Source organism: Cupressus sempervirens, chromosome 3 (genome assembly GCF_028749045.1).
Source record: "Cupressus sempervirens isolate cs-2001-9-10 chromosome 3, ASM2874904v1, whole genome shotgun sequence".
NCBI lineage: Eukaryota > Viridiplantae > Streptophyta > Pinopsida > Cupressales > Cupressaceae > Cupressus > Cupressus sempervirens.
This window is the reverse complement of record NC_143120.1, coordinates 853,104,169-853,120,520: the sequence shown is the minus strand read 5'-3', so window position 1 is coordinate 853,120,520 and position 16,352 is coordinate 853,104,169.

The window sequence follows — 16,352 nt, the reverse complement described above, 5'->3', positions numbered from 1 at the left end:
ACCATGTACATGTATACGTTTTTCATAATTTTGGTTAATTTTTATATTATATATGTATTTATGTACATGATGTGTATCCAAAATTTTCACATATATAAGTTTGTGTAGGAAATGTTTTTGCAGTCATGGTAGAACCAAAAAATGTAGAAGGTGCTAGCTATTATTTATTATGTTTCACCATGGAAAGAGAGAAGCTAACAAAGACTGAAATAAGTGATGAAATTATTTTTCCCACAGGTTAGTATCTAGCTGAATTATGTATATATGCACATGTCAATTACCTATGTTTTTAATGAATTCAAATTCTTTGACTTAAATTCAAGATTGATGTATTTTTTAAATGTGTACATGTGCAGGTTCTGTTGTTGTAGAAGGAACATATTTGAAGAAAATAAAATTACTTAAAAATAGGATTCATTTCACCAATTATCAACCTAACAATAAGGTATATCAATATAGTAACCATGTTATTGCCACTGGTCTAACTCTTCATCCAGTCAAAGGACGTAGAATACGTAAGTGGAAGCTCCATATTGATGATCATGAGAAAATATTAAATGTTATCCAAGAGCAAGTTGATCCACTTGATATGAGATAGAAACAACTCCTAATTTGAAATGTAACTCAAGAACAATTTGAAATTTGGTTGAAAAATCATTTGATCAATTTGAAATTTGGTAGAATAACTAATTTTCTAAATTGAACTTTTACTCTTTCATTTTTTACTCGATGTCTTGAATTCAAATTGTCATAAGGGGATGAAATTAGGAGTCTGTAAAATTAATTATATTAAACTTTCTATTTCACTTACCTTGTCAATTTTAGGGCACATGTACGCTTTCAATTTAACTAATTACCTCATATGTGAGCTTTAAATTTTAGGACATGTGAGCTTTCAAGTTCAAATTGTGATTTGTTTAACTAAATTTTGAACATGTACATGTTTTAAGTTGGACTTGAATTAGAACATTGGGCTTAAGGGCCTGATAAAATTCTAGAATATGGGTGCAAATTAAAATTTCACTATGATTAAAATTTTAAATGTAACTAAAGAAAAATTTGAAATTTCGTTCGAACTATTTCAAATTTGGTTGAACAATTATTTGATGAATTTGAAATTTGGTATCCAATAACTAATTTTCTAAATTGAACTTTTACTCTTTCATTTTTAACTCAATGTCTTGAATTCATTTAACTTTCTATTATATTGAACTTTCTATTTCATTTAACTTGTCAATTTTAGAACACATGTACGGTTTCAATTTAACTAATTAGCACATGTGCCTTCAATTTTAGGACATGTGAGCTTTCAATTTTAGGACATGTGAGCTTTCAAGTTCAAATTATGATTTGTTTAAATAAATTTTGAACATGTACATGTTTTAAGTTGGACTTGAATTAGAGCATTGGGCTTAAGGGCCTGATAAAATTCTAGAATATGTGTACAAATTAAAATTTCATTATGATTAAAATTTGAAATGTAACTCAAGAACAATTTGAAACTTGGTTGAAACTATTTCAAATTTGGTTGAACAATTATTTGATCAATTTGATATTTGGTGTCCAATAACTAATTTTCTAAATTGAACTTTTACTCTTTCATTTTTAACTCAATGTCTTGAATTCATTTAACTTTCTATTATATTGAACTTTCTATTTCATTTAACTTGTCAATTTTAGAACACATGTACGGTTTCAATTTAACTAATTAGAAAATGTGAGCTTTCAATTTAACTAATTACCTAACATGTGAGCTTTCAATTTTAGGACATGTGATCTTTCAAGTTCAAATTGTGATTTGTTTAACTAAATTTTAAACATGTACATGTTTTTAGTTGGACTTGAATAGAACATTGTGCTTAAGGGCTCGATAAAATTCTAGAATATGTGTACAAATTAAAATTTCACTATGATTAAAATTTGAAATGTAACTCAAGAACAATTTGAAATTTGGTTCAAACTATTTCAAAATTGGTTGAACAATTATTTGATCAATTTGAAATTTGGTGTCCAATAACTAATTTTCTAAATTGAACTTTTACTCTTTCATTTTTAACTCAATGTCTTGAATGCATTTAACTTTCTATTATATTGAACTTTCTATTTCATTTAACTTGTCAATTCTAGAACACATGTATGCTTTCAATTTAACTAATTAGGACATGTGCTTTCAATTTTGGGACATGTGAACTTTCAATTTAACTAATTACCTGACATGTGAGCTTTCAATTTTAGGACATGTGAGCTTTCAATTTTAGGACATGTGAGCTTTCAAGTTCAAATTGTGATTTTTTAAACTAAATTTTGAACATGTATATGTTTTAAGTTGGACTGGAATTAGAACATTGGGCTTAAGGGCACGATAAAATTCTAGAATATGTGTACAAATTAAAATTTCACTGTGATTAAAATTTGAAAAGTAACTCAAGAACAATTTGAAATTTGGTTCCAACTATTTCAAATTTGGTTCAACAATTATTTGATCAATTTCAAATTTTTTGTCCAATAACTAATTTTGCTAAATTGAACTTTTACTCTTTCATTTTTAACTCAATATCTTGAATTCATTTAACTTTCTATTATATTGAATTTTCTATTTCATTTAAATTGTCAATTTTAGAACACATTTACACTTTCAATTTAACTAATTAGGACATGTGCTTTCAATTTCAGCACATGTGAGCTTTCAATTTAACTAATTACCTCACATGTGAGCTTTCAACTTTAGGACATGTGAGGTTTCAAGTTCAAATTGCGATTTGTTTAACTAAATTTTGAACATGTACATGTTTTAAGTTGGACTTGAATTAGAACATTGGGCTTGAGGGCCAATTGAAATTCTAGAATATGTGTACAAATTAAAATTTCACTATGATTAAAATTTGAAATGTAACTCAAGAACAATTTGAAATTTGGTTCAAACTATTTCAAATTTGGTTGAACAATTATTTGAACAATTTGAAATTTGGTGTCCAATAACTAATTTTCTAAATTGAACTTTTACTCTTTCATTTTGAACTCAATATCTTGAATTTATTTAACTTTCTATTATATTGAACTTTCTATTTCATTTAATTTGTGAATTTTAGAACACATGTACACTTTCAATTTAACTAATTAGGACATGTGCTTTCAATTTTAGGACATGTGAGCTTTCAATTTAACTAATTACTTGACATGTGAGCTTTCAATTTTAGGACATGTGAGTTTTCAAGTTCAAATTGTGATTTTTTTAACTAAATATTGAACATGTACATGTTTTAAGTTGGACTTGAATTAGAACATCGATAAAATTCTAGAATATGTGTACAAATTAAAACATCACTAGGATTAAAATTTGAAATGTAACTCAAGAACAGTTTGAAATTTGGTTCAAACTATTTCAAATTTGGTTGAACAATTATTTGTTCAATTTGAAATTTGGTGTCCAATAACTAATTTTCTAAATTGAACTTTTATTCTTTTATTTTTAACTCAATGTCTTGAATTCATTTAACTTTCTATTATATTGAACTTTCTATTTCATTTAACTTGTCAATTTTAGAACACATGTACGCTTTCAATTTAACTAATTAGGACATGTGCTTTCAATTTTAGGACATGCGAGCTTTCAATTTAACTAATTACCTGACATGTGAGCTTTCAATTTTAGGACATGTGAGCTTTCAAGTTCAAATTGCGATTTTTTAAACTAAATTCTGAACATGTACATGTTTTAAGTTGGACTTGAATTAGAACAATTTGAACATGCTTACCAAGTTATCAAAGTTCACATTCCATAACCAAACATCTTCAAATTGTAAAAATAGACAAGTATCTTTAGATAGGTCTAGATAGAACAAGTTACCTCTTTTTTTCTCTCCACTTCCATTTAGTTCACTAGTAGCATCATAGATCTTTTCCATCTTATTTTGGAATTTAATTTGGTAGCCTGAACTATTCAACTATTCCACACTCAAAAAATTATATTTTAAACCATAATCCCAATATATTTTGTCAGATATGATCTTAAATCTTTCTTTATAATTAATCCTTTACCTTGCACACAACATGGTCCATCATTACAAAACTTAACACTACTTCCACTATAATGTTCTAGCTTCTCAAACTTACTTGTATCACTAGTCATATGGTGTGGGAAACCACTATCATTTATCAATTTATCATTTTTACTCACATATGAAGTCAATGCATTTTCTCATCTTCATCATATTAAATTGTCTTTCATTACAACATAAACAACTTCTTCATCATGATCATCAGAATTACTATTAGAAACCATCTTCTTCAGCAATATAGTAAGATTTCTTACCTTTATCTTTGTAGTGTTTATTACCTCGGTTATCTCTATTGTCTCTTCTTCCATCGATTCTTGAAGTCTTTTCTTTACTTTGTCTCATCTCTGTTAGGACACCTTGTAACAATATGACCAACTTTGTTACATATAAAGTAGACTATAGGGAGTTCACCTTTGTATTTTCTTTTTCCTCTTGGTAGTCTTCTGTCTAATAATGCTTCAAGTTCATCAAGTCCATTATCAGATTCATTGTCACTTTATACATACTTTCTCTTCCTCTTTCTCTTAGATCCTTCAAGGGTTAGCTGTAGTTTAAATGAAGATTCAATACTAGTAGGTGAATATTTATCAAAATTTGATAATTCAAATGTAGTAAGTCTACTAACTAGACTATTTAAATTTAGATTATTACCAAGTGTACACCTCAACTCTTGTATTGTAGAAACTCTAATAGCATAAATAGGAAGTAAAGTTCTCAATACACTTCTTATCACATTCTCTTTACATATAATTCCTCCATATCCTTTAAAAGAATTTACTACCTCTTTGATTTGGCCATAATATTGTCCAATAGTCTCACCTTGTTTCATTCTCATATCATCAAACTTACCTCTCAAGACTTTTACCTTAGCTCTCAATAAATTTTTTTCTCCTCCATGCATTTGTGCCAACTTGTCCCACATTTTCTTTGTAGTGGTGCAATATTTCACATCATTAAATTCAATATAATTTAGGGTTGCTACATGTTCAATCATCAAATTTGGTTGTGTTCCTGCTTCTCTTTCATTTGTTTAACTATCATAGGTCTAGGCACCTTAATTTATTCATTGTCCAAATATTATGATGTGGAATCTCCAATACCAGATAAGAGAAATCTCATTAATCTTTTCCATGCAAGGAAGTTCTCCTTGTTTAGCTTGGGCATCTCTCTCTTGTACATCTTGATCTTTAGCTATAAGTCCTTCAAGCTTTCCTTATTAACACCACAACTTTGATACCAATTGTTAGAATGATTTAGAATAACTGAGAGGGAGTGACACAATTATCCTCAGGTTCAGATCTCCCAATTCAAATTTTAATAGCTTCAAAGAACTTAAGCAATCTCATTAAACAACTTGGTCTATATAGCATATCATCTATAATTTAACATTCTATGTCTCTTTGCTCTATATATTTGTTTTGAAGAATAGTAAAATAAATAGATCTAAAAATAACATGCATAGAGTAACATTCACATGAGTAAATGAAACTTTGACACTCAGAAATAATGTGGAAACCTAATTCAGAAAAAACCACAAAGTAACATGCTACCATTTTTTCACTCTTCTCAAGTGAGCTTGGTTAAGAGCCAACCCTATTAAAGGTTATGCAACACATTGTTAAATGTGACCATTTAAAAAGATTTAATCACCCTGTTAGGAGTGGCCTTGTTAGAGGACTTTGGATCATTCTATTAGAATATCACCTTGATTGAAGGATTTATAAAATGACTGTTAGGTAAATCTTCATTAAAGGATTTTGACTGTCACAATGGTTAGAATGTAACTGTAGGTTTGATCTATAAAATACATCTCACTTTACTCGGCATCCCTTCAAGCAATCACACTTCACTACTCTCTTCACACTTCTCTTCTGCTACTCTTTTCTTCATAGCTTCTCCTTAAGATTTCCAATCAACAATGAACCAATCTTAGAAAACATCTCTTATGCCTCATTAAATAGGTAATTTTGATCTTTTGCCACTTAAACATTACAGTAGATCTTAGGGTTAGGTTAGATTCATCAATTCTTCCATCATTTTGTTTTGCTTCTCCTTCTAGAAACTTTTGATCAAATCCTTTGCTTTGATTGCATAACAAACTCTCTTCATACATTAAATACGCCAACTCATCATTCCTTATCATCCACACGCTTTGAATAATCCAAAATTTTAACTATGTTAGCCTCAAATTTGGTTCTTTTACAAATTATAACTTTTTTTGTTACTTGGAAATCACTATGTTCTTTTGTTTGGTCATCACTGTATAGCTCATCAATTAATATTCTATCTCACTTGACATCATCTTTCTTTCTCAAGAATTACTACATTTGGTCACTACTAACGTTTACTTCATCAAATTTCTCGGTAATAACTATCACTCATTTTAATCTATTTTTTTGACTTCTACTTGAGTTTCTTAATCTTTTACTTCAGTTGCTTCATTGAGCAACCAACACTGATACTCAGTCAATCTTAGAGTTTAACTCAACTCTTGTCATTTCACTCATACATTTATTCACTTGTCTTCTTATCTTCGTGTACTAAATAAATAATACATTATCTTGTCAATGACTAACTTATCAAGTGCTCATTGTATTTCCACGATACTTAACTTCTCCTTTTCACCAATATCACTACCTCAGCTTGATGTCTCCTCTTTTCAAATCCTCTTCACTAATCAAATGATATGACACTCTACATTGTTAGTAAACGTCTCTCCAGTACATTTGACAATGTCTCACAGTTGTAGTTTTCAACAATTCCAAATTTTGTGTGTCCTATCGCCCAATCCCCTGATCAATGTTTAGTGGGTAACTACAGTTTCCCTTTTTTTAGGGACACCCTTCATGCATTTAATGCTTAATAACCTATTGATGTTTCTTATTTTTCTAGAAAAGAATGTTGTTGAAAAAGTACAATTTATTCCCAATATTAAACACTTTCAGGATATAATAAAAGATAAATTCCTATTTTTCTTGATGATCTTGTCTAGATGCCAAGAACCCATGTTGCCCTCGGTTATGCCATTTACCACGATCTCTAAGTCACCTTCTAAATGGAGATTTCGAATACCACGTTTGGCTATCATTGTAAGTTATACCCCTCTATATCAACTGACAATAGGCAATGCAACAGCACAAATAAACAAATGCGAACTCAGTTAATCTAAAAAATATCTGAAGCAGCACTAATAAATTTATCCAGAGTAGAAATGGAGGGAATATAGTGGGTGTGCTGTGAAATAAATATAAATTTTGTCGTAAAAACATGTCAAATTAACCGACAGCATGAACTAGGGCTGCTGTTTTTACTGCCCAAACCGCTTCATATGCGGCCTGCTAGACGTGGTGATTATGGAACGTATTGTTAGCTGGAGACAGTTAATCAAAACATTTCAATTTTTACTCTTTTAGGAACAATGTTCGAAAGTTTTTGGAGGATTTTGCAGAGAAAAAGGATACCGATGTAGACGGAATGCCTCTATGGTCGATCATGCTTCGTGAGGATTCTCAATTCAATCAGATTCCCCTTTTTGTTATTGAAGAGTCATTTCATAATTCGATTCATCCTCACTGTGATCACTGTCGATGTATTGGTAAGAATCGCCAAATTTCTTTATGCCAATTTGTGGATCAGAAGTATTTAATACTCATTCCTTGATTGTAGAGCTAATGATGACGTTTTCATTTTGTTTTTAAGTTCAATGATTAATTTTGCTGCATTGGTGATTATAACAGTTTTCTCATATTTCAGGCATTAATGGCACCTCCTCGCAAGTTCAAATCTTACTGGGGCGTAGGGTATGTACACCTCGTTTGTAGTGCCTAGCGCCTCTTGAAAAAGAGTACGAGGTAGTCCCATATCACTGTCACCATATGTAAACCAAAAAACTATGGCATAGTGTCGTGGACTATAAAACCTCCTTTCCTTTCCTTTCCTTTACCTTGACGATTAGTTGTTGGCATTTAGTTTATAAGTTTTGATCGCATTTATTTATTTTGCACTTTGTTTATAAACTAGCCGAAGATCTGAATGCATGTGATTCACAAACTGTAAAATATGTAGAGCAGATCAATATGGAGACAACAGATGTGTGTCGGAGTAAGAAAATGTATGAAAATGTATCACTTTCTAAGAAGCAATGCCCTTGTTTAGGAGCCCAAGCTCAAAGCATTTAAATTATCATTTTCATTCCTTGTAGGAAATAATTGAGTATGCATGTTCTGATATTATTATTGCAGCCCTTGTGTGTAGCAAGAATTTATTTGGATAAAATTGATTGTTTCCCGCTATGTTACGGTTGATTTTCCAACTCAGATCCCAAATTCGTTACAGTACCTAGACAGCAATAAGTGCCATTTAAAAAAGTAGTCTTGGAAAACAGTAGCTTGGTTTACTGTACACATGACATATAATATAGTCTAGAAATATTGTGTCCCAAGAATTTACTATGCTCTTTGTTCGAAAATAGTTAAAAAAATTATATGAATTTTGGGTCATCCAATCCTTTTCGACGAAGGGGTTGCTTTTGGGTTAATTCATATCTCTATACACTCATCTACAAGTTCATTGATTGGCCTTCATTATCATCTCCATCACTAATTTTCTTGGCATCCCTTCAAGCAATCACACTTCACTAATCTCTTCACACTTCTCTTCTGCTACTCTTTTCTTCATAGCTTCTCTTTAAGATTGCCAATCAACAATGAACCAATCTTATAAAACATCTCGTATGCCTCCTTAAATAGGTAATTTTGATCTTTTGCCACTTAAACATTACAGTAGATCTTAGGGTTAGGTTAGATTCATCAAATCCTTCCATCATTTTGTTTTGCTTCTCCTTCTAGAAACTTTTGATTAAATCCTTTCCTTTGATTGCATAACAAAGTCTCTTCATACATTAAATACACCAACTCATCAATCCTTATCATCCACATGCTTTGAATAATCCAAAATTTTAACTATGTCAGCCTCAAATTTGGTTCTTTTACAAATTATAACTTTTTTTGTTACTTGGAAATCACTATGTTCTTTTGTTTGGTCATCACTGTATAGCTCATCAATTAATATTCTATCTCACTTGACATCATCTTTCTTTCTCAAGAATTACTACATTTGGTCACTACTAACGTTTACTTCATCAAATTTCTCGGTAATAACTATCACTCATTTTAATCTATTTTTTTGACTTCTACTTGAGTTTCTTAATCTTTTACTTCAGTTGCTTCATTGAGCAACCAACACTGATACTCAGTCAATCTTAGAGTTTAACTCAACTCTTGTCATTTCACTCATACATTTATTCACTTGTCTTCTTATCTTCGTGTACTAAATAAATAATACATTATCTTGTCAATGACTAACTTATCAAGTGCTCATTGTATTTCCACGATACTTAACTTCTCCTTTTCACCAATATCACTACCTCAGCTTGATGTCTCCTCTTTTCAAATCCTCTTCACTAATCAAATGATATGACACTCTACATTGTTAGTAAACGTCTCTCCAGTACATTTGACAATGTCTCACAGTTGTAGTTTTCAACAATTCCAAATTTTGTGTGTCCTATCGCCCAATCCCCTGATCAATGTTTAGTGGGTAACTACAGTTTCCCTTTTTTTAGGGACACCCTTCATGCATTTAATGCTTAATAACCTATTGATGTTTCTTATTTTTCTAGAAAAGAATGTTGTTGAAAAAGTACAATTTATTCCCAATATTAAACACTTTCAGGATATAATAAAAGATAAATTCCTATTTTTCTTGATGATCTTGTCTAGATGCCAAGAACCCATGTTGCCCTCGGTTATGCCATTTACCACGATCTCTAAGTCACCTTCTAAATGGAGATTTCGAATACCACGTTTGGCTATCATTGTAAGTTATACCCCTCTATATCAACTGACAATAGGCAATGCAACAGCACAAATAAACAAATGCGAACTCAGTTAATCTAAAAAATATCTGAAGCAGCACTAATAAATTTATCCAGAGTAGAAATGGAGGGAATATAGTGGGTGTGCTGTGAAATAAATATAAATTTTGTCGTAAAAACATGTCAAATTAACCGACAGCATGAACTAGGGCTGCTGTTTTTACTGCCCAAACCGCTTCATATGCGGCCTGCTAGACGTGGTGATTATGGAACGTATTGTTAGCTGGAGACAGTTAATCAAAACATTTCAATTTTTACTCTTTTAGGAACAATGTTCGAAAGTTTTTGGAGGATTTTGCAGAGAAAAAGGATACCGATGTAGACGGAATGCCTCTATGGTCGATCATGCTTCGTGAGGATTCTCAATTCAATCAGATTCCCCTTTTTGTTATTGAAGAGTCATTTCATAATTCGATTCATCCTCACTATGATCACTGTCGATGTATTGGTAAGAATCGCCAAATTTCTTTCTGCCAATTTGTGGATCAGAAGTATTTAATGCTCATTCCTTGATTGTAGAGCTAATGATGACGTTTTCATTTTGTTTTTAAGTTCAATGATTAATTTTGCTGCATTGATGATTATTCCAGTTTTCTCTTATTTCGGCATTAATGACACCTCCTCACAAGTTCAAATTTCATTGGGGGGTAGGGTATGTACACCTCGTTTGTAGCGCCAAGCGCCTCTTGAAAAAGAGTATGAGGTAGTCCCATATCACTGTCACCATATGTAAACCCAAAAACTATGGCATAGTGTCGTGGACTATAAAACCCCCTCTCCTTTCCTTTCCTTTAGCTTGACGATTAGTTGTTGGCATTTAGTTTATAAGTTTTGATCGCATTTATTTATTTTGCACTTTGTTTATAAACTAGCCGAAGATCTGAATGCATGTGATTCACAAACTATAAAATATGTAGAGGAGATCAATATGGAGACAATAGATGTGTGTCGGAGTAAGAAAATGTATGGATTTCTAAGAAGCAATGCCCTTGTTTAGGAGCCCCAGCTCAGAGCATTTAAATTATCATTTTCATTCCTTGTAGGAAATAATTGAGTATGCATGTTCTGATATTATTATTGCAGCCCTTGTGTGTAGCAAGAATTTATTTGGATAAAATTGATTGTTTCCCGCTATGTTACGGTTGATTTTCCAACTCAAATCCCAAATTCGTTACAGCACTTAGACAGCAATAAGTGCCATTTTAAAAAGTAGTCTTGGAAAACAGTAGCTTGGTTTACTGTACACGTGACATATAATATAGTCTAGAAATATCGTGTCCCAAGAATTTACTATGCTCGTTGTTCAAAAATAGTTAAAAAAATTATATGAATTTTGGGTCATCTGATCCTTTTTGATGAAGGGGTTTCTTTTGGGTTAATTCATATCTCTTTCCACCCATCTACAAGTTCATTGATTGGCCTTCATTATCATCTCCATCACTGATCTGCTTGGCATCCCTTCAAGCAATCACACTTCACTAATCTCTTCACACTTCTCTTCTGCTACTCTTTTCTTCATAGCTTCTCTTTAAGATTGCCAATCAACAATGAACCAATCTTATAAAACATCTCTTATGCCTCCTTAAATAGGTAATTTTGATCTTTTGCCACTTAAACATTACAGTAGATCTTAGGGTTAGGTTAGATTCATCAAATCCTTCCATCATTTTGTTTTGCTTCTCCTTCTAGAAACTTTTGATTAAATCCTTTCCTTTGATTGCATAACAAAGTCTCTTCATACATTAAATACACCAACTCATCAATCCTTATCATCCACATGCTTTGAATAATCCAAAATTTTAACTATGCTAGCCTGAAATTTGGTTCTTTTACAAATTATAACTTTTGTTGTTACTTGAAAATCACTATGTTCTTTTGTTTGGTCATCATTGTATAGCTCATCAATTAATATTCTATCTCGCTTGAAATCATCTTTCTTTCTCAAGCATTACTACATTTGGTTGCTACTAACATTTACTTCATCAACTTGCTCAGCAATAACTATCACACATCTTAAACTATTTTTTTGATTTCTACTTAAGTTTCTTAATCTTTTACTTCAGTTGCTTCATTGACCAACCGACACTGATCCTCAGTCAATCTTAGAGTTTAACTCAACTCTTGTAATTTCACTCATACATTTATTCACTTGTCTTCTTATCTTCATGTACTTAATAAATAATACATTATCTTGTCAATGACTAACTTATCAAGTGCTCATTGTATTTCCATGATACTTAACTTCTTCTTTTCACCAATATCAAGTAAAAATTATGAATTTATTTAGCATATGAATTACATTTTTTATTCAATTATGTTAATAATTTATAGTCCATTAAACTTTATTAGATTATGATTATATTTAAATAAAAGAATTTATTTAGGACATAGTCAACCAGGACAACGTACTGACATTGGAGAAGGTTCATCCCAAGTTCAAACAGGTACATTGGCATCTCTTCCAAGTATATAATATAGATCTCTCTAGATTTCTAGGTCTCTATCAAACTTTATATCTTTAATTTTTTAATTTAGTGAGTGATATTTACCCTTATAAACTTACTTAATTTTATTGTTTATATCGTGCACGTACAACTCTAGTAGATGATGAAAATGTTGGACATGAGGAAATTAAAGATGAAGTAATGGATATTGAAGAAGGACCATCTGAAGGTTAGATAATTTAATCAAGTACATAATATTTCACTCAAGTTAAACATGTATATATGTATACATATATGTCCCCTAAATAGATATTATCTTAAGACTTTGTTTTATTTTTTCTTGTGCAGCCCGAGATCAAACAACAAATGAGAATGTTAATTTAGCTCAAAGATTGAAGAGAAAAATTAATCATAGAAGCATAGATCATTTAATTGAAATGGATCTGGAAAAATTGAGAGAATATGCTAATCAACCTACACATACTATGAAGAGGAAATTGAATAAAAAGTCTAAAGACATAATTGCACAATTTGAGAATCTATCAACAGTGGAGAAAACTCAACTATTATCAATTTCACTTCTTAAAGATGAATTAAAAGAGCCACTAAGAGTATTGGGTATATATACAAGTATAAAAAAAAGGAGGACTTCTAAACTAGAAAAAGATATTATTGAAAGTGTTAAGGAAGGGTTACATTCTATTGGGAAAAAAACTAGATCTGCAGATAAATCCATTGCATGAAGAGTGATACTGACATCTATTTTAAATAAGAAAACATCCCAAAATAGAGAGATCTCTTCATTATCATCTCATTTCGGGTATAGTCGAAAGACAGTACTACACTATCTCAAAAGGAGAAACAATTTGAATGATAGTACATTAGAAGGCAATTTGGCACTAATGTGTAGAGCTCCTTGATCTAACATGATTGGGGAAATAGCTAAGAACTTAGTTATTCAATTTTGGATTGATAATACTCATCGTTCACCAAATAGAAGAGATATCATCAAGCAGAGGATTGGGCCTAAGGAATATATTCAACACGCAAAATATTGGTTGGATGTCACTCAACATGAATTGTATCTCTCATTTTGTAATTTAACTCCTAACATAAAGATTGGACAAAAAATGTTTGAAAGATTGAAGCCCTATTTTGTGAAGATAAATAAATCTTTTGAAACATATTTTTGTCGATATCATGTTGAATTTGATCTGTACTATGAAGGGTTTCAAAAGATGATAGAAGAAAGTGGTGGAACTTCTCAAAATGCTTTTCCTAAATGACCGAGTCAATTCATAACATCAATCTTATGTGACAAACCAAATGATTATGGAATAGGTGAAATAGATTGCATAAGAGGAACTTGTGAAACATGTGGTAACTTGACTAAATTTCCTTTGAGAGAAGAAGATACTAATACGACAAGGATGGTAAAATGTAAGAGATATAAGTACATAAAGTCAGAAACAAAAGCTGGAAAAGAATCAACAAGGTTAGAATATGTAGAGGATGAGATATCAGCTGGAGAATTTATGTCAAATTTTTGTAAATTGATTCAACCATATATACACCATGTATTTTTTGCTAAGTGGCAAGCAGAACAATTTCAAACACTAAGAGAAACTTTCCCACTTGGAATAATTCTATATGTTGTTGACTTTGCAGAGAATTACTGTTTCGTATCTCAAAAACAACTTGAAGTAGAATACTACTATACAGAGTAGGTTACTATTATGGTTCAAGTGTCTTATCAACATGGACAAATTGATCTGGATGGTCTGGAAAGTATAGATCAAGCACGAGTCATTAAAAAAGAGTATCACTTTTAAATTAGTGATGACAAAGAACATGACACACATTTTGTGGACCATTTTTTTAAGACATTTTTTGAATATTTGAAAAACAAAATTATTAAAATAGAAAAATATTTTGTATGGCCAGATGGATGTGCAACACAATTTAAATCAGCTACACCATTTTATACATTATGTAGATATCATTGATACCTTAATATACCACACATTTGGAACATTTTTTTGAGAGTGGACATGGAAAGGGTGAGCATGATGGTGTAGGAGCTTGTATCAAATGTGCTTTAAGAAAGTATCAAATGGACTATAAAAGATATCACATTAATAATGCTCATGATGTGGTTGAGTGGTGCAAAACACATTTTTCTGTGCCAACAAATGTAGATAACACATCATCATAAGTGGATCAAGTCATACCATTTAGCGTGTTTTGAGAGGTGTTAGGGATATATAAATTAATTTGTTCATATTTTTAAATTGAATCTTAAATTTATATTTAATATGTTACCTTAGATGATCTCTAACTAAATTATTGACCTTGTGTACATTCAGGTGTTGATAGAAGATCAATGCATGCATGCAAGAGGGTAGAGAAGACACGATCTTTGCATTCAATAATGAGTACAAATAGTAATGTGTGGTCATTGTACACTAGAGAATACTCATGTTTTTGTCCTAATTGTATTGATGAAGACTATGATGGTTGCATTAATCAAGAACATGGATTTGTGGGTGAATAGACTTTGGTGCCACTAGCTGTTATTAATACGAATGAGTTTGAGGATGAAAACTATGATGATATTCCATTGATTTCTAGTGATTATAACCATATTTTAGGATTGATCAGAGTTGGTATGTATGAACTATATATATACCTGGACCATGTACATGTATACATTTTTCATAATTTTGGTTAATTTTTATTATATATATGTACTTATGTACATGACGTGTATCCAAAATTTTGACATATATAAGTTTGTGTAGGAAATGTTTTTCCAGTCATGGTAGAATCAAAAAATGTAGAAGGTGCTAGCTATTATTTATTATGTTGCACCATGGAAAGAGAGAAGCTAACAAAGACTGAAATAAGTGATGAAATTATTTTTCCCACAGGTTATTATATAGTTGAATTATGTATATATGCACATCTCAAGTATTTATGTTTTTAATGAATTCAAATTCTTTGACTTAAATTCAAGATTGATGTATTTTTTAAATGTGTACATGTGCAGAATCTGTTGTTGTACAAGGAACATATTTGAAGCAAATAAAAGTACTTAAAAATGGGATTTATTTCACTGATTATCAACCTAACAATAAGGTATATCAATATAGTAACCATGTTATTGCCCCTGGTCTAACTCTTCATCTAGTCAAAGGACCTAGATACGTAACTGGAGGCTCCATATTGATGATCATGAGAAAATATTAAATGTTATCCAAGAACGAGTTGATCCACTTGATATGAGATAGAAACAACTCCTAATTTGAAATGTAACTCAAGAACAATTTGAAATTTGGTTTAACAATCATTTGATCAATTTGAAATTTGGTGGAATAACTAATTTTCTAAATTTAACTTTTACTCTTTCATTTTTTACTCGATGTCTTGAATTCAGATTGTCATAACGAGATGAAATTAGGAGTCTGTAAAATTAATTATATTGAACTTTCTATTTCACTTAACTTGTCAATTTTAGGGCACATGTACACTTTCAATTTAACTAATTACTTGACATGTGAGCTTTCAATTTTAGGACATGTGAGCTTTCAAGTTCAAATTGTGATTTGTTTAACTAAATTTTGAACATGTACATGTTTTAAGTTGGACTTGAATTAGAACATTGGGCTTAAGGGCCTGATAAAATTCTAGAATATGGGTGCAAATTAAAATTTCACTATGATTAAAATTTGAAATATAACTCAAGAAAAATTTGAAAATTCGTTCAAACTATTTCAAATTTGGTTGAACAATTATTTGATCAATTTCAAATTTGGTGTCCAATAACTAATTTTCTAAATTGAACTTTTACTCTTTCATTTTTAACTCAATGTCTTGAATTCATTTAACTTTCTATTATATTGAACTTTCTATTTC